At 38.9% G+C, this 24068-nt stretch overlaps 1 long non-coding RNA gene across 5 annotated transcripts in view; it reads right to left on the reverse strand.

Annotated features, from left to right (window-relative positions):
- The window catches only part of LOC131273428 (uncharacterized), a 206587-nt gene that overhangs the window by 82175 nt on the left and 100344 nt on the right, over positions 1 to 24068 (reverse strand). For all 5 annotated transcript variants that reach the window (XR_011645821.1, XR_011645824.1, XR_011645823.1 and 2 more), the window contains one exon: positions 10843 to 10955. This is a non-coding gene — a long non-coding RNA (uncharacterized lncRNA). The remainder of the gene's footprint in view (positions 1 to 10842; positions 10956 to 24068) is intronic.

Here is a 24068-nt window from a genome sequence, read left to right on the forward strand (position 1 = left end):
ACAAAGGTTTTTAAAAAATGATTTTAAAAAATGCTCAAGGAGATGAAAGAAAGTGCAGAGGAAGAATTAAAGGATATCAGAAAAATGGTGAATGAACAATATGAGAGTCTAAGTAAAGAGGTAGAAATTTTAAAAAGGAGATAAGCAGTACTTCTGGAGTTAAAGACCACAATAACTGAAATAAAAAATGTCCAAGAGGATTTCAAGAGGAGAATGGAGTTGACAGAAGAAAGAATCATTGAATTTGAAGATAAGATGCTTGAAATGAGTCAGGCTAAATAGCAGAAAGAAAAAGAAATATTAAAAGTGAAAATAGCCTAAGACAGTGTTGGGACCCTTTAAGCACCCAACAGGACTAATAGAACTCCCAGAAGAAGAAGAAAAAGAGAAAGAGGCAGAAGGTATAAAGAAATAATGACAAAGAACTTCCCAAACTTAGCAAAAGATGTAAATATATATATCCAAGAGGCTCAGATAACAGCTAACAGGATAAACATGAAGAAAGATATATCCCATCTTATATTGATTACATTATTAAATGCAAAGGAGAAGGAGAGAGTTCTGAAAGCTGCAAGAGAAAAGCACCACATTACACACAAGGGAGTCACAATTAGAATGAAGTTTGGAGGCTCGGACTTCCTGATCTTAAAACTTATAACAAAGCTACAGTAATCAAAACAACATGGTACTGGCACAAGAACAGACATATAGACAATGGAGTAGAATTAAGATCTCAGAAATCAACCTTCACATTTATGGCCAACTGATCTTTTGACAAGGTGGCAAAGACTACTCAGTTGGTAAAGAAGAGTCCCTTCAGCAAATGGTGCTTGGAACATTGGATCTCCATTTGCAAAAAAAAAGAAAGAGAACTCAAAAATCAACTAAAAATGGATCAAAGGACCAAATACCTAAATATAAGAGCTAGAACTATCAAACTCCTAGAATAAAATGAATGGAAGCATCTTCAGGACTTTCAATTAGGCAATGGCTTCTCTGACTTTACACCCAAGGCATAACTAATAAAAGAAAAAATAGATAAATAAAAAATAAAATTTTTAAAAAACACTTCTGTTCCTCAAAGGACTTTATCATGAAAGTAAAAGGACTGCCTATACAATGGGAGAAAATATTTGGAAACTACATATTCAATAAAGGATTAATAGCAGTACATATAAAGACATCCTTCAACTTCGCAACAAAAGGAAAAAAAAAACAATTTTTAGTTTTTATTTATTTTTTAAAAGACTTATTTATTTCTCTGCCCTTCCCTCCTGTTGTCTGCTCTCTGTGTCCATTCGCTGTGTGTTCTTCTGTGTCTGCTTGCCTTGTCAGGCAGCGCTGGGAAACTGCATCTCTCGTTTCATCATCTTGTCGCGTCAGCACTCTGTGTGTGTGGTGCCACTCTTGGGCAGGCTGTGCTCTTCTCACGTGGGGCTCTCCTTGTGGGGCATACTCCTTGTGTGGGGGGCACCCCTACATGGGGCGCCTCTGCATGGCATGGCACTCCTTGCACACGGCAGCTCCGCACATGGGCCAGCTTACTGCACGGGTCAGGAGGCCCTGGGTATTGAACCCTGGGCCCTCCATATGGTAGGTGAATGCTCCCTCAGTTGAGCCACATCTGCTTCCCAAGTTCTCTATTCTTAATCCTTAATTTTAAAAAGGGCCTATCTTGGAAAGAAACATATGTGGCTTTCAACTAATGGAGTAGATTATAATTAGATACACGTGAATTCACGAATTTTTAAAAGGAATTATACTGGCTTGAACTGAAAGTAACAGAGAAATTATGAAATGAAGACTGAACTCTTGAATTTCTTTGGGGAGAAAGCAGAGTAAGAAAACAACTTAGCTTCAAACATGGACCATTGCTTATGAGAAAGGAAGGATGAGTCCAGAGGCAGAGCAAAGAGCCACAGAGAATCATTTTCAGGGAAGAGGACTGGACTCTAGTTAAGGAACTGGCAACAATGTGTGCCCAGTTCAATATTAAAATTTCTAAGTACCAATGTCAGTTTATGTGACTTCTGATTTCCCCCTTTTTGAACTAGAGTGTCTATTGAGGCTATCCTATGTTTATTTTACCATTTTACATTGGGTGGCAAAGGGGAGGGGTGTTGCAAATCATCTGTTTATTCACAGGTCTATGGATTGAAAGGAATTGTACTCATAGAACTTTACCTGAGATGCTTAGCCACATCTGGACCTGATTAGATTATTAGATTATGGCTTTAAGCCAATGCTGATGCGAAGGATAAGATTTAGGGGCAGTGGAATATGTGAATGTATTGTGCATTTGGGAGGAACATGAATAATTAGTGGCCAAAAAATAGACTATAGTAGATTAAAATTAGCCACAAATTCTTTGCTGCTTCTCCCATTGAATCTTTTTTATTTTTTATTTTTTGTCTTTATTTATTATTTTTAATGTTACATTCAAAAAATATGAGGTTGCCATATAATCTTCACCCCCCTCACCCCACTCCTCCCACATCAACAACCTCTTTCATTATTGTGGCACATTCATTGCATTTGGTGAATACATTTTGGAGCACTACTGCACCACATGGATAGTGGTTTACATTGTAGTTTATACTCTCCCCCAGTCCACCCAGTGGGCCATGGCAGGACATACAATGTCCAGCAACTGTCCCTGCAGTACCACCCAGGACAACTCCAAGTCCTGAAAATGCCCCACATCATATCTCTTCTTCCTTCTCCCCACCTTCAGCAGCTACCATGACCACTTTGTCTACATCAATGCTATAGTTTCTTCCATTACTAATCACAATAGATCCAGAATAGAATATCAGTTAAGTCCACTCTAATCCATACTCTATTCCTCCATCCTGTGGGTCATGGAATGGTTATGTCCACTCCACCTCTATATCGAGAGAGGGCTTAGATTCCACATGGATGATGGCTGCAATTTTCCTGCTTGCAGTTGTAGGCACTCTTGGCTCCCTGGTGTGGTGGTTGACCTTCTTCACCTCCCTGTTAGTTGGCTGGAGTAAGTCCAATAAACCAGAGGGTAGGAGTTGCAGGTCTGTTAAGGCTCAGGGCCTGGATATCACATGGACAGTCCAGAGAGTCAGGTTCCCTGAGCATATACCAAACCCCAGTAAAAGTAACAGGAGAGGCTTGTGAACAAAAATCACATCTGAGTTCAACTCCATCACACTCAGGAACACAAACTCCAAAGTAGGGCCAACTGACATGGCACTGAACTCCATCTGCCATGACCATAGAAACTGTGGGTCTCTGTAGCCCTCAGAAGAACCAATACCTGGGCTTATATCTACTTCGGCTGTCTCTGGGGGCCCTGCTGAGGTGTGCGTAAAAGCGACCCCACTGATGACCTCCCGACTCTTTTTTGGAGACTCATAGCCATATAAACTCATTTGTCCTTTCCATTTCCCCCTTATATTCAAGGTCAAAAAGCAATTTTGACACCCGATATTACATGTAGGCTGACTTATTCTGCTGGTCTGAAGTGACCCTTCTATTCAAGGTCATTTTCTACTTGCATCATTAGCTGTAGTAATCCCTCGATGCCAGGGAGGCTCATCCCCGGGAGTCATGTCCCATGCTGGGGGGAAGGTAATGCTTTTACATATTGAGTTTGGCTTTGAGACTGGCCACATTTGAGCAACATGAAGGCTCTCAAGAGGTAACTCTTAGGCACCCTGCAGCTCTAGGCCTAGTTCTTATTTCAGGCACACAGGCTCACAAGCATAGTCATTAGTATCAAGGGCCCATTGTTGGACCATCCTTCTTTATTGGTCTTAGTCATTGCACTTGGGGGATTGTTGCTGTTCCATTGGGGAATGTGATAGAGCTTCCCTGGCTAGGAACTCTGCACTCCCTCAGTTGTCATTTTTAACTGTAACCACTATGAAAATATCCAAACATTTTTATGTATACTGTATACATGCCCTGGAGAACTCCCTTCCAGTCATGTGCCCCCTATCAATAACATCCCACACCGTATTCCTCCCCTGCCATAGTTGCACCTCTCTGTGATCCAAAACTTCTTCAAAAATGAAACCTAATATAGTGCAGGTTCCATTAATAGTAAAATGGAATATAGTGATGGGTTTAAAGGTTAGATATAGAATACATACTAAATTAGAAAAATTAAAGTAAAAATAAATTGGAGTATCAAAAATTTTAAAAATGAAAAAGTTTTGTTTTTGACGTTTTGCCTTTTTTCACTGCTATAAATGTTGCCCTGTATGTACGGTGGCAAGGCAATTTCTTCCATTTCTTCCTCAGTGTCTACATCCTTTTCTTTTCTTTTTTTTTTTCTAATTATTAAGTTTGTCTTCACAAAAGTTTTAGATCACAGTAATTCATATATACAATATACAGTACTCCCACATACCCAGCATCAAACGCTTTGTCCCTTCCCCAGCAATGATCTTTTTACATGTTCATATTATATTTGCTCCAACTGATGTAAAGATATTGAGGCAATAGCTTTCAAACATGGTTACACTTAGGTTTACATTATGGTTTACATTTTAGCCTATAGGCTTTTATACATTTTTGCTGTAATTGAACGTGTCCTATATCCATATTTGCATAATCTTGTGGAACACTTCCATTTCCCCACAGTTACACTGATTCCATCTATTCAATACCTCTCTTCCCCTCCCCTCAGGGCCCACAGTGACAATCAATCTTCATTACTTGAAGGACCATATTCAGAGATACTTGCAACAATGTTGAGGACTTGACATGCTTGACTGCCCTAATCCATTAGGAGCCACCAATTCTTTCAAGAGATATAATTCTCTCTATTTGAGAAGATCAGTCCTCCTCAGAATGTGGGTATACCTTCAGTCTCATTGTATGGGTCTCCATCCAATGATATAACCCACTATGACAAAATGAGCACTCACACACTCCCTAGAATCCTGCCCTGTGTCATATTCTCCCCTCTAAGTATCTTAAACAGGTAACCTTTCTTATTATATTTTCAAAAGAAAGTTTTCTCAACATTATACTTTCAACCACATACCTGAAATCTCCTATGTTCAAATGTTCTCCCCACCTCCCCCTTATTTCTTGGGCCATCTTACCCATCCTCCCATCCCTGGCCCCCCTCAAGCCCTCAAAGCCCCACCCAAAGATATCCCTATGCCCCCATTTGATCCCTTCCCTGTATAAATACTTACCTCCAACTTATCATAGATTTCACCCAGGTAGGTATCAGCTTGCAACCTTCCTCTACCCCCCAAATTCCTTTAAGCCTATCATCCAGTCTCTAGGTCTCTGAGACAGCTTGGTTTTCTTATTTCAGATCAGTGAGGTCGTGTAGTATTTGTCCTTCAATGCCTGGGTTGCTTCACTCAACATAAAGTTCTCAAGATTCATCCATGTTATCACTTGTGTTTTTACTGTATTCATTCTTATAGCTGAATGGTATTCCATTGTATGTATATACCACATTTTACTTATCCATTCATCTGTTGTTAGGCATTTGGGTTGATTCCAACTTTTGGCAATAGTGAATAGTGCTGCTATGAACATTGGTGTGCATATATATCAGTTTTGTCCTTGTTTTCAGTTCTACTGGGTATATGCCCAGCAGTGGAATTGCTGGGTCATATGGCAAATCTACAGCTAGTTTTTTGAGAAACTGCCAAACTGTCCTCCAGAATGGCTGTGTCCTTCTGCATTCCCACCAGCAGTGGATGAGTGTTCCCATTCCTCCACATCCTCTCCAGCACTTGTAGCCTTCTGTTTTTTTCATAGCTGCCAATCTTATGGGAGTAAGATGGTATCTCATTGTAGTTTTTTTTTTTTAAGATTTATTTATTTATTTATTTCTCTCCCCTTCCCTACCACCCCAGGTGTCTGTTCTCTGTGTCTATTGGAAGCACCTTCTTCTTCATCCACTTCTGTTGTTGTCAGCCCCACAGGAATCTGTGTTTCTTTTTGTTGCATCATCTTGTTGTGTCAGCTCTCCATGTGTGTGGCACCATTCTTGGGCAGGCTGCACTTTCTTTCGCACTGGGCAGTTCTCCTTATGGGGTGCACTTCCTTGCACGTGGGGCTCCCCTACGCGTGGGACACCCCTGCGTGGCACGGCACTCCTCGCGCGCATCAGCACTGCATATGGGTTAGCTCCACATGGGTCAAGGAGGCCCAGGTTTGAACCGTGGACCTCCCATGTGGTAGATGGACGCCCTAACCACTGGGCCAAGTCCACTTCCCTCATTGTAGTTTTAATTTGCATTTCCCTAACAGCTAGTGATTTTGAGCATTTTTTTTTTTCATGTGCTTTTTAGCCGTTGTATTTCTTCTTTGGAGAAGTGTCTGTTCAGACCTTCTTCCCATTTTTTAAATGGGTTGTTTGTCTCTTTACTTTCAAGATATAGGAGTTGTTTATATATGCAGGATATAAGTCTCCTATTAGATATATGGTTACCAAATATTTTCTCCCATTATATAGGCTCTCTTTCCACTTTCTTTTTTTTTTTTTTTTTTTTAAAGATTTATTTATTTATTTAATTTCCCCCCCTTCCCTGGTTGTCTGTTCTTGGTGTCTATTTGCTGCGTCTTGTTTCTTTGTCCGCTTCTGTTGTCGTCAGCGGCACGGGAAGTGTGGGCGGCGCCATTCCTGGGCAGGCTGCTCTTTCTTTTCACGCTGGGCGGCTTTCCTCACAGGCGCACTCCTGGCGCGTGGGGCTCCACCACGCGGGGGACACCCTTGCGTGGCACGGCACTCCTTGCGCGCATCAGCGCTGCGCATGGCCAGCTCCACACGGGTCAAGGAGGCCCGGGGTTTGAACCGCGGACCTCCCATATGGTAGACGGACGCCCTAACCACTGGGCCAAAGTCCGTTTCCCTCATTCCACTTTCTTGACAAACTGCTTTGAGGTGCAAAAGGCTTTCATTTTGAAGAAGTCCCATTTATCTATTTGTTCTTTTGCTGCTCATGCTTTGGGTGTGAATTTCATGAAGCTGTTTCCTATTACAAGGTCCTGTGGATGCTTCCCTACATTGCTTTCCAAAGTCTTTATGGGAAACGGACTTTGGCCCAGTGGTTAGGGCGTCCGTCTACCATATGGGAGGTCCGCGGTTCAAACCCCGGGCCTCCTTGACCCGTGTGGAGCTGGCCATGCGCAGCGCTGATGCGCGCAAGGAGTGCCGTGCCACGCAAGGGTGTCCCCCGCGTGGTGGAGCCCCACGCGCCAGGAGTGCGCCTGTGAGGAAAGCCGCCCAGCGTGAAAAGAAAGAGCAGCCTGCCCAGGAATGGCGCCGCCCACACTTCCCGTGCCGCTGATGACAACAGAAGTGGACAAAGAAACAAGACGCAGCAAATAGACACCAAGAACAGACAACCAGGGGAGGGGGGGAAATTAAATAAATAAATAAATCTTTAAAAAAAAAACAAAAAACAAAGTCTTTATGGTCTTGGCTCTTATATTTAGGTCTTTGATCCATCTTGAGTTGATTTTTGCATAAGGTGTGAGTTGGAAATCCTTCTTTTACATATGGATATCCAGTTCTCCAGGCACCATTTGTTGAAGAGGCCATTCTCTTCCAGTTGAGTGGGTTTGGTGGCCTTGTCGAATATTATATGACTATATATATGAGGATCTATATCAGAACTCTCAATTCAGTTCCATTGGTCAGTGTGTCTATCCTTGTGCCAATACCATGCTGTTTTCACTACTGTAGCTTTGTAGTATGTTTTGAAGTCAGGTAGTGTGATCCCTCCAATTTCGTTTTTCTTTTTCAATATGTCTTTGGCTATTGCCTCTCCTTTCCAAATAAATTTCATAGCTAGTTTTTCTAGTTCCTTAAAGAATGCTGTGTTGATTTTTATTGGGATTGCATTAAATGTGTAGATCAGTTTTGGTAGGATAGACATCTTAATAATATTTAATCTTCCTATCCATGAACAGGGAATATTCTTCCATTTATTTAAGTCTTCTTTGATTTCCTTGAACAGTGTTGTGTAGTTTTCTGTGTATAAGTTTTTTACATCTTTAGTTACATCTATTCCTAGGTATTTAATTTTTTTTATTTACTATTGTAAATGGAATTTGTTTCTTGATTTCCTCCTGATCTTGCTCATTATTGGTGTACAGAAATGCTACTGGTTTTTGCGCATTGATCTTATAACCTGCTGCTTTATTGAACTCATTTATGAGTTCTAGAAGCTTTCTTGTAGACTTCTCAGGGTTTTCTATGTATAGGATCATGTCATGCAAATAATGAAATTTTGACTTCTTCCTTTCCAATTTGGATGCCTTTTATATCTGGTTCTTGCCTCAGTGCTCGAGCAAGTACTTCTAAGACAATGTTAAATAGAAGGGGAGACAGTGGGCATCCTTGTCTTGTTCTTGATCTTAGAGGGAAAGATTTTAGGATTTCACCATTGTAAATGATGTTAGCTGTGGGTTTTTCATGTATACCCTTTATCATGTCCAGAAAATTTCCTTCTATTCTGATCTTTTGCAGTGTTTTTATCAAGAAAGGGTGCTGTATTTTGTCAAATGCTTTTTCTGCATCTATAGATATGATCATGTGATTTTCCCCTTCAATCTGTTTATATGGTGTATTACATTAATTGATTTTCTTATGTTGAACCATCCTGGCATACCAGGAATGAATCCCACTTGGTCATGGTGTATAATTCATTTAATGTGTTGTTGAATACAATTAGCAAGTATTTTGTTGAGGATTTTCACGTCTAGGTTCATTAGAGAGATTGGTCTGTAGTTTTCCTTTCTTGTGGTGTCTTTTTTTGGCTCTGGTAGTAGGGTAATGTTGGCATCATAGAATGAGTTGGGCAATATTCCTTCTGTTTCGATTTTTTGGAAGAGTTTTAGCAAGATTGGTGTTAGTTCTTTCCAGAGCGTTTTGTAGAATTCACCTGTGAAGCTGTCTGGTCCAGGGCTCTTCTTAGTTGGGAGGTTTTCAATGACTGAATCTATCTCTTTACTTGTGATGTCCATTGAATCTTGACTGGTCTTAGTACTTACCTGACCTATAGAATATGGTGTAAGTGATGAACTGGGACTTCTAAAGCTGGATTATAAGAAGTCTTACAGTTTCTGCCCAAATATGCTGAAACATTCTCTAGGAGCAGTAAATCACATATCAAATATCTGACCATCATGAAACGACCTTGCTGTGAGATCCGTAAGTCCCTTGAAGAAGCCCTGGAGAGTGAGACACCATGTGGAGAGAGAAAAAGAAAGGCCAAGGAGAAAAAAACATTTTTGGAAGTGGACGAAGATGCTTCAGTCTGAGCTGCCCTGGATTACCATGGGGAACCATTCTCAAATTCTGATCTACATGATCAAGAGGAAGAAAGAAAGAGAGGGAAGGGGGGAGAGGAAAGAAGAAAGGGAGGGAAGGAAGGTGGGAGGGAGGGAGGAGCCATTTTTAGGCAATAATGTTTTGATAGTTATATACCAATAAGTAACCAGAACGTTCTCCTCGCTTGCTTGCTCACCATATTCTCTCCCAAGTTGAAATCTTTCTATTTTTTTATTCTTTCCCATGAGTCTAAGCCTTTAGGCTACATATGATATTAAGACATGTGCTTCTAGAACTACCCTAATTGTAGAACTCATTTTATAAACAGTTTTTCCTTTCATATTAGATAATTGTTTATAGAACATTTTACCACAAACATGAATGTTCCTAGTTATTTTATTCTTTCAAAACATGCTGCAAACTTAACTTATAATTCCACACAATGCTCTAGGTTTTAACCACAGCATATGTTGTGTGTTTCCCATTACTTGGCAAAGCCCACTATCCTTTTCGATAAAAGCAAATAAAATTTCAGTAGACTATCTAATTGTCTTGGTCAAGATCATTTTTTTTCATTTGATTGTAAAAACTACATGTTTTCTCTTCACTCTGCCTGTTGCAACTGAAATTTAGCAACAAGATTTAATTTCAAGATAGACAGACTCAAAACATGATTTATAAAGACTAGATTCAGATGTGTTTAAAGCATTCCAACTTCCTCTGACAAGGACAAATTAAAATCTGCCTATCTAATTAGGGGAACCTTTCTGTTATGGGTTGAATTGTGTCCCCCAAAAAGACATGTTCAAGTCCTACCCCCTGGTCCTGCAAATGTGACCTTATTTGGAAATAAGGTTTTTGAAGATATTTATTAATTAAAATAAGGCCAAACCGGATTAGGGTGGGCCCTAATCCAATATGACTTGTGTTCTTATAAGAAAGGAAAAAGAGAGAAAGGAGAGACAGATGGGAAGATTGAAGCCCGAGTATTGCCAGCAACCACCAGAAGCTAGGAAGAGGCAAGGAAGGATTCTCCCCAACAGCTTTCAGACTTCTAGTCTCCAGAACTGAGACAATAAATTTCTGCTGTTTCAAGCCTCCCAGTTTTGGTGCTTTGTTACAGAAGCCCTAGCAAACTAAGACTCCTTCCAATCAACTTTTTCTGTCTTATTTAGCACACCTTGCTCCCCTTTTGGAATTCCATTTGACTTTGCAATGATCCATGAAAAAATCACTCCACACAAGAAAATATGATTGAAAGATCAAGCACCATAGCCAGGTTTTTCTTAACAATGTCAACCAATCCAGATTCTGATGTATTATGGTGTAGTAAATTGCATTTCCCAAAAATGGTCACAGCAATACTTCTGATCCTACATACTCTTCCAAAAACTTGCCATAGCCCTATCAAAAGGTTAACTGTATTTCTTCTCCACCTTGGAACTGGGTGAGCCTCTGACTGCCTTGGCATCCAGTCTCCATGTTGTAAGGAAGCCCAAGTTACATGAAGAGGTGCTGGGAGGATTTTCCAGCCTAGAGCTCTATCTAATACTCACCTAACAGCCAGCTTCAGCTTCAATTTCCAGAAGTGTGAATGGGCCACTCTTCATACTTTTAGCCACTTCAGTGAGTACAGGGTGAAGCAGTGATAAGCCATTCTTGCTAATTCCTAAAAGTAGAACAGGATAAGGTAGATCAGGAGTGAGAGGAAGAGTGGGTTGCATTTGAAGCAGGGCAGGTAGGACTGGCATCATTGAAAATTCTTTCATTAAAGCACAGTGTGAAGGATCAAGGCATTTCACCATGTCTGGTATGTTTTCAGCAAATGTGAATAGAGTACAGTGAATGATGTGTAAGTCATAGGAGTTGTGACTAAAATAAATATTATCACTGTTTTAAGCTTCTGAGTTATGAAATTACCTGTAATGTGCCTTCATAATTGGAACAAATTTTTGGTACCTGAAGTGGGTATAGCTATAAAAAAAACAAACAAACAAAAACTAACATTTGAGAGTAGTTTTGCAAACAGGCAGTCAGTAAAAGCTGAAGGACATCAAGGAAAGGGTTAGTGAAAGTCTGGTGGCCCTCTTGGAGGCTGTTAGCGAGGGCATAAAGGAAAGCAAGAAAAACATTATTGGAATCTGGGACCTTGACACATAGTGGTGAGAAGTTTAGCAACTCTGTTGTCTATGATAATATGGAAAATATAAATATACCTAATTCCATGGATGGTCTAGATAAGGACATTTCCAGGCAGAGTGCCTTAAGTATTGCTTAGTTTCTTCCAGATGCCTGGTATAGTCTGAAAGAAGAGAGGGATAAAAAAGATTCACAACACACAAAAAAAAAAAAAAAAGAAGAGAGGGATAAATTTTAGAAAATACTATTAAATATAAAGCATCCAGAATGGGCTACACTTGGGGAGAAAAAAAAACAACAAGAATTTCTCTACTAGACTCTCTAAGATTCTCAAACTAGGAGCCTCAGAGTAAAGATAAAACCCATGGTGAGGCTATAAGATTTAAGAAAAACCTGAGGCAGTGCCTCAGAAAACCACCTATTCAGAGAAAAAAACTCTTGAAGAATCACAAAGATTGTCTCACAGATCCTCTCAGTTACAAAACAGGGCCTTCAAGAATCTTAAATGTGTTGCCCCTTGACTGCCTCACTGAAAGCCCAAGGCAAAAAAGGGATTATCTTAATGAGATTTCTGGGTATGGCTTTTGTCTAAGCAGGGTTTCTCAAGCTCACTCCATTAGCATTTTGGGACAGACTGTAGGATGCTTAGCAGAATCCCTGTCCAGTAACAACTCTCAAGTTGTGACAACCAAATATGTCTCCAGACATTGACAATTATCCCCTGGAGATAAACTTGCACCCCACCTCCATTGATAACCATTAGTCTAATGGAGTGGATTACAAATGGTTTCATAACAAACCCACAAAGTTTTTAAAGAATTGTATAGCTTTGAATGGAAAGAAATAGAGAAAGTGAAAATGAAAACTGGCCACAAGACCTTGAACATTTACAGGCAGAAAGCAGACTAAAAATTACTCATCTAAAAGCATGGGTGACATTTTATGGAAAAGGAAGAACAATTTGATAGAAGTTAAGTGTCCAGAGGGCAAGACCAAGAATCATGGTGAATCATTATAGTAGGACTGTGAATTAACCAAGGCATTAAAAACATATATCCAGCTGAATTTCAAAATTGCCAATGGACCTATGACTGCTACAAGCTTCTCATTTTTCCCCTTTATGAAGGAGAATATATACAGCAGGCATCCTGTGCTCATCCTACCATCTCATGCTTATTATGTAGGGGAAAGTCATTTGTCTTTTAGTTGACAAATCTTATGATCTAGAAGAATGGGACTCAAGTTGAGGTACCAGAGGATCTATATATAACCAGCGAGACTCATCAGCTGCTGTAACTATTTTGATAGTAAGATCCAGGACCTCAAGCCCGAGTCTGATGCTGAAATAGATGAGATTTTAGAGGTCTTGGAAGAAGTCTGAGAGTATTTTGCATGTAGAAGGGATTTAAATTATTACAGTTAGAGAACTGATTATAGGCATTATATTTTCTAAAAATGACCACAGCAAGATTTTTAGTCACATATGTTTTTCCAGAAATTGCCATTTTCTCATCAAGAAAAGAGGTCTCTCTTTTCCCCTTGAAACTGGGAAGGTTTATGTGATTTGTGACTGAATGAATGAATAGAAAGTGACAGCAGTGGAGCTTGTGTGGCTTCTGAGGTTGTCATGAAGGAATTGTGGTTTCAGTATCTCTTTCTTTCTCTGCTTATCCTTGGAACCCAGCCACCATACTGGTCACATAAAGAAGCACATGTATAGCTGTTCAGTAATAGTCACAGTAAGTTCTCAGCCAACAGCCGTCATGAAACATCGGACATATGAGGTAGCAAGTCTTTGGATAATTCTAGGCCCCAGACTTTAAACTGTCACAGCTGATAGCAAATGAAAAAGAGACTAACTATCTTCATCAAGTTTTGTTCAAATTATGGATTCATGAGCAAAAGTAATGTCATTGCTTCCAATGATTAAATGTTGGGAAATAACTGACTTGGGGCCTGTCAGGAAAACAATTTTTCCTCCTCCCATATCAGAAACACAAATATCCCTGTTTCAACCAATGTATATAGGAACTACTGCATACTTGGATGATGAAAAATTAAAATTTTCTGTGAGGATCACCAACCCCAGACAATCCTCCAATCTTTGCCAGAAAAGAATATTGATATTTTTGAAGACACAATGTGATCTGTTTAATATTAAAAGTAATAGGGTTTCTGGCTGGTTACACCTGAGGCCCAAAATGCCACAATGGGATGGTAGTCTTACCTCACTCCCCAATACACATACTATAATTCCTTAAATACTATCCACAATTGCAAATCTAGTCATTTGATTTATTCACAGATTATTTACTGAGCACTTAGGGTGTGCAAAGTACTGATCTACATGCTAAGCATACCTAAGTGTGGTGGTTTGAAGCTGTATATACTCCAGAAAAACATGTGGGTGTAAACCCATTATAAGTAGGATCTTTTGAAGAGGATACTTCAGTTAAGGTATGACCCACCTCATTCAGAATGGGACTTAATCCTATTTCTGGAGTGCTTTATAAACAGAATGAATAGAGAGAGAGAGAGAGAAAGCCACAGGAGAAAGAAACTGAAAGTAAGGAAACTGAAAAGAGAAGGGAGAAACTAACAGATGCTGCCATTTGCCTTGGCATGTGACAAAGGGGACAAAGATCTCTGACAGCCAGTCTTGAAAAAGAAAGTATCACCTTGATGATGCCATGATTTGGACATTTTCCTGGACTCTAACTGTAAGTGAATAAATTCCCATTGTTTAAGACCAAGCTATTTCAAGATATTTATCAGAGCAGCCTAGAAAACTGAAACAATGAGTAATAAACCAAAAAAAGAAGAAAAAAATCCCCTGCCTTTCTAAAGTTTACATTCTAGTCAGAGTAGACAAAATAAACAGGTAAATGATAGAATGTATTAGAGGTGATAATGCTGTGAAGAAAATAGAACAAGGAAGGGGATAGGAGTGTGCAGGGGTAATGTTAAATATAGGAAGTGACATGTCAATGGAGGTGTGACGGAGGTATGGGAATGGGTTGTGTTGATAAATGGGGGAGATTATTCAAGGGCAAAGACCAGGAGGAATAAGTGTGGCTGGTGTTTTCTAGCATATATAGTAGACAGAGAGATAGTTGGAGAACCTTAGGATAAGGTAGAAGGTAATTGGGAAACTAAAATAGTCATAATTAAGGGTCTCTCATAGTGGCTTAGACACAACATTGTGGTGGAAAGAAGAGTAAAAGCACTGGTTCCGTCCCACAGGAGAGGTTGTACTTGAGTCTATATTGGCTCCCTGGAGTTCTATGTACTCTGGGAAGCTGACACTTTTGCAGTAAAACTAAAAGACCTCAATCCCAGTAGCTCTATGAAAAACTCTCTAACCCAGGCAACTGGGTGATAAAGCAGAACTAACTGAATTGCCAGGAATCTAAGAAATTCTATGTAACTTCTTCTTTCCTTCTTTATAAACCACATTATTTCCTCCATTCCCACCTCACCCACAGCATAATAAATACAATTTTTAAAATCCTTTTTTATTTTGAAAAAATTACAAACTTACAGAAAAGTTGCAAGAAGAATGCAAGTAATGTTTTTCCTAAACAATATGAGAGTAAGTTAACTGATGTCTCATCACCACCAAATACATTAGTGTTCATTTCCTACAGACAAGGACATTCTTCTATATAATTTCAATATAACCATCAAAATCATGAAAATAAACATAAACATATTGTATTAGTCAGCCAAAGGGGTGCTGATGCAAAATACCAGAAATTGGTTATATTTATTTGAGGTAGGAGCTTACAGATCCCAGGCCATAAGCATAAGTTACTTCCCTCACCAAAGTCTATTTTCACGTGTTGGAGAAAGATGGCTGCCAACGTCTACAAGGGTTCAGGCTTCCTGGGTTCCTCTGGGCTCAATTCCACTGTTTTCTCCACAAGGTCAGCTGTAAACTATGAGCCTCTCTAGACTTTGCCTCTCTCCACAAGGTCAGCTGTAAACTATGAGGCAAACGGCTCTGTTTCTCTCCCTGGGGCTCCAGCTTCAGCATCAAACTCCAACATCAAAACTCCAACAATAAAAGCCCCCAACTCTGTCCATTGCCTTTTATCTGTGAGTTCCCATCCACTGAAGGGTGGGGATTCATTGCCCTACTGGCACAAAAGGTTTACCTGATTACTTAGTCAAGCAAACCTCTGAATCCAATATAATCTAATATGCCCAGAGGAAAAGATCAGTTTACAAATATAATCCAATATTTATTTTTTAAATTCATCAATAATATCAAACTGCAACACATATCAACATCCAGTTCTCAGACCCCATTGAAGTTTCACCAAATAATAAATACAATTCCTGAAGGAAACACATGTTTTTTTTTCAATATTGAGTGCCTAATATTCTTTTCTAGGCAATGTTTGTGGCTCCATTCTGAGCATTTGAAATACATCAGTGAATGAAACAGATGAAGATCCCTGCCTTCAAGGAGACTGCATTCCAGTAGAGTGGAAGGAAAGGAACTGATAATAAAAACAAACAAAACAAGTAAGTTGCAGAGTACATTAGAATGACAGATAAATGTTATGGGGAAAAGTGGAACAGATTAAGGGAAACAAGGGTGATGGGGTAATTGGTTTGCAAGTTAAACCAGGTCAGCCAGGTTATCCCAGTAGGATAGTCTACCAGTAGAAGATGGCATTAAAGTAAGACTTGAAGGAAGTAAGGCATTTCATTATATATGGAGTGTTCTAGGAAAGTATTCTGTCATAGAATGCAGTGAATGAGGGGTAAACCAGAAGACATGAGGTCAGAGTAGTAAATACCCTCTAGGTTCTTTTATTCAGAGTGAAATCAGGAGCAAATTTTTCAGATTTCTTGGCTTGCCTTTGACATTTGATATTCTGATTAGTATGTGTCTCAGAGTAGGTCTATTAGAGTTTATTCTAAGTGGAGTACATTGTGCTTAAACATGTTTAAATATGTTTTTCATAAGAGTTGGGAAATTTTTGGCCATTATTTCCTCAAATATTCATTCTGCCCTTTTCCCCTTTGCTTCTCCTTTTGGGACAGCCATGATGTATATATACATTTGTATGCTTCATGCTGCCACTCAAATTCCTGAAATGCTGTTCATTTTTTCCTATTCTTTTCTCTATCTGTTCTTCTGTCTACGATTTCCATTCTTGTGTTTTCTAGTTTGTTGATTCTTTCTTCTTCCTGTTCATGTATTTTTCATCTCCATGATTGTTCCTTTCATTCCCATCACTTCTGTTTTCTTTCTTTTTAAGCTTTCAAATTCTTCTTTATGCTTACACATTGTCTTCTTAATGTAAAAAATCTATTGTATTTATTTTAGTTTCTTTTATATTTTCACTTTCACTCTAATGAAAGCAGTAGAATAATAGAGAAAAAGAAAAATTAAAGGCCAGAACAAAGCATGGGGGCAAAAATTGAAAAGTAGGAGGAGTGAAGTTATCAACCTGGTGAACTAAGACATCTCCTGGAAAAGCCTTCCTTCAGAAACAACTAATAAAAGGAAAAATTCTACTTATTTGGAATTCTGCCATACAATAGAAACTGGAAAAGGCCCCACAAACACTGAATTGAAGAGGGAAAAAAAACACCAATCAGGTAGAAGATTTACAACTCAAATATACCATCCCAAACTCCTATCCCTTACTCAGTCTCACAGAGCTTAAGAGTGAACAAGAGAGCCTACAACTGCAAGCAAGAGAGTCCTATCCATTAGCTGTATGGGATCAAAGCCCCCTTTCAATTAGAGGTGGAGTGGACATCACCACCCAAGAATCCTCAGGACTGGTGAATGAACTATGAACTGGAGTAGACTTACCGGTATTTTACTATAGACTTATTGTAATTCTAGCAATGGAAGAAATTACAACATTGATGGGGAGGCAGTGGCCACTGGAAGCTTTGAGGGCAAGGAGAGGGAAAAACAGGTGTAATATGGGGGCATTTTCAGGACTTGGGAATCATCCTAAATGACATTCCAATGACAAATATAGGCCATTATATATCTTCCCATCACCTACATAACTGTGTGGAAGAGAGTGTAAACTACAATGAAAACTATAATCCAGGCTCAGTGGCAATGCCCCAAAATGTATTAATCAACTGCAATGAATGTATCACATTAATGAAGGATGTTGTTTATGTGGGAAAATGTGGGAGATATGGGGAGTGGGGCATATGGGAATCCCTATTTTTTTATGTAATATTTATGTCATCTAAGTATCTTTTTAAAAATAAAAATATTTTAAAAATAAATAAATAAAATATATCAATTATAATTTTTTTTATATCTTAAAAAAAGAAAGCCACACAGATGTAGCATAGCTCATGTCCTTCCTGCTGTGGATGCAGAATACAGAGCCACTCACAGCAGCAAGTTTGATGCCCATGCGTTATCCAGGCACAGAGTCCAGAAGTCTGCAGAGACCCAGAGCAGAACACAAGGGGCTGGAGAGTGCTATACCAAAAAAAATTGCCCCCAGGGGAAAAAGAGACTGCAGCAGAACTAACGGCAAGAAGTTCACACATTCAATCTAGTCTGTGTGCTGGATGACCTAAACTCAAAATGGACCTTTCTGGATTGATCCTATATGGCTCTCTAGGATGAGATACCCAAACAGGAAAGAAACTCAAGACAAAAAAATCTCATGGAAAAAGGGTAGGAAGGGAGGGGAAGAGTCACTGAACTGCTGTAAAACAGGATAGGTCCAGAAATAAAAAGTATAATGAAAAGATAACACTGAATGAGGAAGAAAATTTAAGCAAGTCATAGGAATTGGGGTGAAAATTCAGCAAAAACAAACAAAAGAGATAAAAATTCCCAGAGAAGGAACAGAGGAAAGGGTGTTTCTCCTGGAGGTGAAACAATTGCATACAAAAGAGAAATCTTAAAAATTATACGAGAATCACATGAAGAAGAGCTGAGAAAATCAGAATCATTAAATGTAGGCTACTCTAAAGGTCCAAATTAAGTTGGGCCAAGCATTAAAGAAGAGCATTAACAGAAAGCCAAACAACAATAATATCCTAGGGAAGAGGGAAAAACTCACCTTCCCAGTTAACACATCAAAATAATCAGATGCCCAGATATCAGCAAATAATTACAAACCGTACTAAAACAACAACAACAAGATATGGCTCAGTCAAAGGAACAAATTAAAACTTCAGAGGAAACACAGAATTTAGAACTGATCAAAGAAGTTCAAACAAATCTCCTAAATCAATTCAAGGAGATGAAGGAAAACATGGTTAGAAATAAACAAATGGTTGCAATAGAGTTAAATATCTCTAAAAGAAATAGAAGATCTCAACAGACCAATTACAAGTAAAGAAATTAAATTAGTCATCAATAACCTCCTAATGAGGAAAATTCCAGAACCAGATGGCTTCACAGGGGAATTCTGCCAAACATTTCAAGAGAATTAATACCAATCCAGCTCAAATGCTTCCAGAAAAATGGAAGCAGAATGAACACTCACTACCTGAATCTACACAGCGAACATCACCCTCATACCAAAGCCTGGGTTTTATCCCAGGTGTGCAAGGATGGTTCAACATAAGAAAATCAATTAATGTACTATACAACATTAACAAACAAAAGAGAAAAAACACATTATTTTTTTCTACATTTTTTTAATTGATTTTGTAAAAATATTACATTAAAAAAACAATATGAGGTCTCATTCAACCCCACCACCCCCATCCCACCACTCCCCCCCCAGCAACACTCACTCCCATCATCATGATACATCCATTGCATTTGGTAAGTACATCTCTGGGCATCTCTGCATCTCATGGTCAATGGTCCACATCATGGCCCATACTCTCCCACATTCCATCCAGTGGGCCCTGGGAGGATTTACAATGTCCGGTGATTGCCCCTGCAGCACCATCCAGGGCAACTCTAAGTCCCAAAGGTGCCTCCACATCTCATCTCTTCCTGCTATTCCCCATACCCATATCAGCCACCATGTCCACTTTTCCCACTCTACTCCAATGCCACCTTTTCTCTGTGGACCTTGGATTGGTTATGTCCGTGGCATCTCTATGTCAAGAGGAGGCTCAGATTCCACATGGATACTGGATGCAATCCTCCTGCTTTTAGTTGTAGGCACTCTAGGCTCCATGGTGTGGTGGTTGTCCTTCTTCAACTCCATCTTAGCTGAGTGAGGTGAGTCCAATAAATCAGATTGTAGGAGCTGAAGTCTGTTGAGGCTCAGGGCCTGGCTATCATATTGTCAGTCCAGAGATTCAAATCCCCTAAATATATCTTAAACCCCAACACCAACTACAATTCCAGTAAAGTAGCATGAAAGTCTAATGAAAAGAGATTCCATCTGAATCCAGTTTCATCACGCAGAAACACCAGCTCCAAAGAAGGGCCATCTGACATGGCAGTGAACCCCATCTGCCATGACCATATAGCCCGTGGGTCTCTTTAGCCCTCAAAGGAACCAATACCTGGGGTTGTATCTACTTCATCTGTCTCTTAGATTCTGCTCAGTTGTGCATAAGGGCAATCCTTCTGACAGCCTCCAGACTCTTTTTTAGAGACTCGTAGCCATATAAACTCATTTCTCCTTTCCATTTCCCCCTTACATTAGGTCAAACAGCATTTTAAAGTCATGTTATTATATGTAGACAGGGATATTCTGCTAGATCTGCATTGAACCTTCAATTCAAGGTCATTTTCCAGTTGCATCATCAGTTGGTACTTGATAGTGATCCCTTGGTGCCAGGGAGGCTCATCCCCGGGTGTCATGTCCCACGCTGGGGGAAGGCATTGCATTTACATGTTGAGTTTGGCTTCGAGACTGGCCACATTTGAGTAACATAAAGGCTGTCAGGAGGAAATTCCCAGGCACAGTGCTGCTCTAGGCCTTGTTCTTATTTCAGGCATATAGGCTCACAAACATAGTCATTAGTATCATGCTCTCACTGTTGGACCCTCATTCCTTCCTGGTCCTTACCATTGCAACTGGGGGACTGCCACTGCTCCCCTAGTGACCACGACAGAGCACCCCCAGCCAGGAACCCAGTACCCCCCCCAGCTGTAGTTTTTAATTGTTGCCACTATGAGTATATCCAAACATTACCATGCACCCTGGACATATGCCCTGTATAGCTCCCTGTCAGCCATATATCACCTGTCAATAGTATCCTATACCAGTATTCCTCCGCTGCCATTGTTGAACCACTCTGTGATCCAAAACTTCCTGAAAATTGAAGCCCAATATAATGTCAGGTTCCCTTACTAGTAAGATGGCATATAGCGATGGGTTTAAAGGTTAGATATAGAATACGTGTTGACTTGGAAAAATTCTACATCCTATCTTTTTCTTTTCTTTTTTTTTTTTTCCCCTAATTATTGAACTTCTCTTCACAAGAACCATAGACCACAGTAATTCATATATACAATATGCAGTACTCTCACACATCCACCGTAAAACCTTTTCCCTTCCACAGCGATATTCTTATACCTTATTCATATCATATTTACTTACAGTGATGTAGAGACTCTGTGACAATAGCTTTCAAACAAGATGACATCTGTGCTTACATTGTGGTCCATACTTTAGGATATACAGTTTTCTAAATTTTTAGTTGTCCTATGTTTTACATTATGGTTTACATTATTAGTCTGTCGTCCCCTATATGTTTATGGTGTAATAGTACATGTTTTATATCCATCCTTGTGTACTCTTGTGAAAGTCCTCTCATCCCACATTTACTTTGGTTCCACACATTTAACATCCATTTTCCCATCCCCTTGGTGCCCACAGTGACATCCAACCTCCGTTTCCTGAGGAGCCTCGTCCAGAGATACTTGCAACAGTGTTCAGGGCCTAACTTGCTCAGCTGCCCCAATGCCCTGGAAGCCACCCTTTCTCTCGAGAGATACAGTTCCCAAAAAACACATTATTATCACAATTTATGCAGAATAGGTAGTCAACAAAATCCAGCTTCCTGTCTCGATAAAAACACCTAGAAAAATAGGAATAGAAGGGTACTTACTCAACATGATAAAGAGCATATATGAAAAACCTACTGCTAACATCATACTCAGTGATGTTATATTTCAGATCTTAGAGGGAAAACTGAAAGCTTTCCCTCCAAGATCTAAAACAAGACAAGGATGCCCAATGTCACGACTGTATTCAAAATTGTACTGGAAGTTCTAGTCAGAGCAATTAGGCAAGAAAAATTAATGCAAGTCATACAAATTGAAAAGGTGACATGATCTGATAATAGAAAGTCCTTACAAATCCACAGCAAAGCTACTAGAACTAAAAAAACACATTCAGCAAAGTGGAAGATACAAGATCAACATACAAACACATAAAAAAAAATCAGTAGTGTTTTTATACACTAGTAATGAGCAATCTGATGAATCTGATGAGCAATCTGAAGGAAAAAATCCATTTACAACAGCAGCTAACAGAATCATATACCCAGGTATAAATCTAACAGAAGATGTAAAAGACATAACAGGAAACTAAAAAATCTTGCTAAAAGGAATTAGATGAAGTAAATAAATAAAAGAATATTCATGCTCATGGACTGGAAGACAAAGTTTTGTTAAGATGTCAGTTCTACCCAAAATAATTTACAGATTCAATGCAATCACATTAAAAATTCCAACAGCCTGCTTTCCAGAAAAGGAAACCTATTACCAAATTTATTTGGAGGATGAAGTGACCCCAAAGAGGCAAAACCATCTTGAAAAAGAAGAACAAAGTTGTAGGACTCAAATTTCCTGAACTTAAAGTTTATTACAAACCTACCATGGTCAAAAAAGCATGGTAGTCATGTATGAAAGATATACTTCAGTAAAATTTTCTTTTAAAAAAATAATAAAAAGTATGTAACATTTTTTTTAAAAAAGAGCATGGAACTGGCAGTAAGACAAATATATAGACCAATGAAATCAAATTGAGAGTTCAGAAATAGACCCTTACATCTATGGCCAATTGATTTTGACAATGCTGCTAAGTCCACTCAATTGAGAAAGAATAGTCTCATCAATAAATGGTGTTGGGAGAACTGAATATCCATATGCAAAAGAATGAAGGAGGACCCTTAGCTCCCACTATATACAAAAAATTAACTCAAAATGGCTCAGACACCTAAATATAAGAACCTTAACTATAAAACCCCTAGAAGAAAATGTAAGGAAGAATCTTCAGGACCTTCTGTTAGCCGATAGTTTCTTAGACTTTACACCTAAAGCATGAGCAACAAAAGAAAAAATAGATAATGAGACTTTATCAAAACAAAAACTTTCATGCATCAAAAAAGTAAAAAGATGACCTACAAAATAGGATAAAATATTTGGAAACCACCAGAATATTTAAAGAAATCCTACAACTCAACAATAAAAAACAACCCCATTAACAAATGAGCAAAAGACTCAAAAAGACATTTCTCCAAAGATATGCAAATGTCCAATACCATGTCAATTACCATTAGGGAAATGTGACTTAAACCACAAGATACCATTTCACAGTCCCTAGAATGAATTGGAAGGGGAAAAAACCTAGAAAATTATTAAGTGTTGGAGAATTTGTGGAGAAATAGAAACACTCATTCACTGCCAGTGGGAATATACAGTGGTGCAGTTGCTGGTGCAACCACTGTGGAAGATAGTTGGGCATTTCCTCAGAAAGCTATGTACAGCATAATCATATGATCCGTCAACCCCACTACTAGGTATATATCCAAAGGAATTGAAAGAAGGGGCTTGAACGGATATTTGCACACCAATATTCATAGCGGCATTATTCACAACTGCCAAAAGATGGAAGCAATCCAAGTGTCCATCAAATTATGAATGAATAAACAAAGTGTGGTGTATATATACAATGGGATATTATTTAGCATTAAAAAGGAATGAAGTTCTGATTCACCCAACAACATGGAAGAATCTTGAAGACATCATATTAAGTGAAACAAACCAGACATGAAAGAGCAAATATTATATGATCTCACTGATTTGAAATCATTAGAATAAGCAAACTCATAAAGTCAGAATCTAGAACATAGGTTACCAGGGTCTGGATTGAGGGTAGGGAATGAATTTAAGATTTAATGCTTAAATTGTACAGAATTTCTATTTGAGTTGATTGTAAAGTTTTGGAAATAGATGGTGGTGATGGTAGGACAACACTGTGAGTGTAATTAAAATAACTGAATTGTATATGTGAAAGTAGTTTATATGTTACTAGAATAAAAATTAAAAGGAAAAACATAGGGCTGTATACCACAGTGAAACCTATTGTACAAGAGTCTATAGTTAATAGTACAATTATAACATTCTTTCATCAATTGTAACAAAGACACCAAACTAATGCAAAGTATTAATAGTGGGATTGGGAGTGGGGGTAAATGGAAACACTGAAAACCAGAATATATGCCAGCCCCATTAAGGGTGCTTGTTGTCTGTCTGGCTTCCATTCTTTGGGTTTCTTTCTTTAACTTTTAAGTGATTTAGCAGCATTGCTGGCTAAGGTTATAAATATACTGGGATCTTCCCTAAGATATATTTGGCAGTTATTTATGTTTGGGGAAATCTTTTCACTTAATACCTATCTTATTAATAAGGTGAGATTGTAAGTAAGCTGCATGA

This window comes from Dasypus novemcinctus, chromosome 15 (genome assembly GCF_030445035.2).
Source record: "Dasypus novemcinctus isolate mDasNov1 chromosome 15, mDasNov1.1.hap2, whole genome shotgun sequence".
NCBI classification, from domain to species: domain Eukaryota; kingdom Metazoa; phylum Chordata; class Mammalia; order Cingulata; family Dasypodidae; genus Dasypus; species Dasypus novemcinctus.